General features: G+C 47.7%; 1 pseudogene across 1 annotated transcript; it reads right to left on the bottom strand.

The window, feature by feature from the left end:
* Window positions 1–776: 776 nt before the first annotated feature.
* LOC308616652 (cyanocobalamin reductase / alkylcobalamin dealkylase-like) lies at window positions 777–1,534 on the bottom strand (annotated as a pseudogene). The gene has a single exon. The product of its transcript is annotated as a cyanocobalamin reductase / alkylcobalamin dealkylase-like (transcript).
* Between the last annotated feature and the right edge of the window lie 638 nt (window positions 1,535–2,172).

Genomic DNA, 2,172 nt, shown 5'->3' with positions numbered 1-2,172 from the left:
TTTCATCACTTTACATATGTCCTGCCACTCCCTTCTGGCTTGCAGAGTTTCTGCTGAAAAATCAGCTGCTAACTTTATGGGGATTCCCTTGTATGTTATTTGTTTTTTTTCCCTTGCTGCTTTTAAAATTTTTTCTTTGTATTTATTTTATTTTATTTTTTTAGGATTCTTATGGCCTTTAATAATAGCTTATTATATGCCAGGCACTATTTCGTATTTATTCAGTCTCCATAATAACCCTCTGAGACAGGTACCATTATTAGGGGATAGTTGCTTCTTTTTTTTTTTTTTTTTTTTTTTTTTTGAGGTACGTGGGCCTCTCACTGTTGTGGCCTCTCCCGTTGTGGAGCACAGGCTCCGGATGCGCAGGCTCAGCGGCCATGGCTCATGGGCCCAGCCACTCCACGGCATGTGGGATCTTCCTGAATGGAGGCACGAACCCGCGTCCCCTGCATCGGCAGGCGGACTCTCAACCACTGCGTCACCAGGGAAGCCCGGGGATAATTGCTTCTTAAGCCCAGTAACAAGTAGCATCTTGGAGTACTGCAGAGAAATGGTAACAGGTAATAATCCCATATTCCAAGGCAGGTGGCAAGTCTGGATCTGCTTTGGTCTTTTGACCAAACTTCTTTAAGCCTTGTTATCTTTATTTAAGATCTCTACTGTAATTCTTTGTCAAAAATGATCATCTTGTACCCAATAAAATCTTGTCTAGCCAAATAAGTCCTAGCACGTGCCACTGTCATAAATGAGGATCCCACACGGAGGAGAGGGTATCAAGGGCCAGGGGATGTAGGTGGTGAGACCCTGGGGCTGAGCCAGCCTCTGCTGGGATTCTGAGGCTTCCTGGGTATGAATCTGGTGAAGTGAAGCTCTTGGGATGTAGAGTTAGGCTCCTCTGAGGTCTGGGCCAAGCCCAATAAGTCCAAACGTTGGGCAGGCAGAGTGGAAAAGTAGGCCTTCTGCTCTTCTGAGTAGCACTCCTGAGGTGGCACAGCAACCCGGTAAGTCCAGTCACACCAATGGAAGTTGAAGCGTTCAAGCAGGGTGATCCGGTCAGCTCTTGCAGGTACACAGTTGAGGGGCTTTGTGGGTGGCAGATCTGGCACCTCTGTTCATCGCAGCAGCACCGCCCCTTGGATGGCAAACCGGCCCCCAAATCTGGGATGTATGCACACACCTGATATGTGCTGGGTTCCCCAGGGGTCAGACTCCACATCCTGTCGTTGGTAGTAATAAGCTGCCCCTGCCACATGGGCTGCTGTCTGGGCCAGGATCTTGGGGCGCCGGTTCGGGTGTACCTCATAGTCAGTGATGATTTCTACTTGCATCTCTGGGAGGCTCTCTCTAACGCAGCCCAGGTGGTAGGCCACACACTGGTCCACAAGGTCAGTCAGTGGTTGCAGGTGGCAGCTCTGCAGGAAGGGCTTGAGGGCCCGGTCAAACATGGCAGGTGTGCTGAGTACCAGGAAGGCCAGGGTAGGTTCTGGCAGGGGCAGGTGGAAGGCTGGAGGCAGGAGTGCATTGTACCACGCCACCTCTTCCTCTATAATCCTCTCCCAGCACTGCTGTGTGCCACTCAGTGGAAGGGGTGGAAGTGGGCTGCCTCTTAAGCATCAGGCAAAAGGCTCAAGCTGAGTTGATTTAGCTTTATTTCCAAGCACAGGGTTCAGTTCAGGGGGCACTGGATATGGGGAAATGGACCTTGAGGGGGTAAACCTCGAAGCCAAAAGGGCACCACGTGTCCTCAGTCTTCTGCTTCAGCTCTGTGACTTGCGGCTCCCTGTATTTAATTTTTGATACTTTGATTAATATGTGTCTTGGCATGTTTCTCTTTGGGTTTATCTTGTATGGGACTCTCTGCGCTTCCTGGACTTGTTTGACTCTTTCCATTCCCATGTTAGGGAAGTTTTCAACTATAATTTCTCAAATATTTTCTCAGTCCCTTTCATTTTCTCTTCTTCTTCTGGGACCCCTATAATTCAAACGTTGGCACGTTTAATGTTGTCCCAGAGGTTTCTGAGACTGTCCTCAATTCTTTTCATTCTTTTTTCTTTATTCTGCTCTGCAGTAGTTATTTCCACTATTTTATTTTCCAGGTCACTTATCTGTTCTTCTGCCTCAGTTATTCTGCTATTGATTCTTTCTAGAGTATTTTTAATTTCAGTTATT

Source organism: Mesoplodon bidens (assembly GCF_964165515.1).
Source record: "Mesoplodon bidens genome assembly, chromosome: 4".
NCBI lineage: Eukaryota > Metazoa > Chordata > Mammalia > Artiodactyla > Ziphiidae > Mesoplodon > Mesoplodon bidens.
This window is presented reverse-complemented; position numbering and strand designations above follow the sequence as displayed.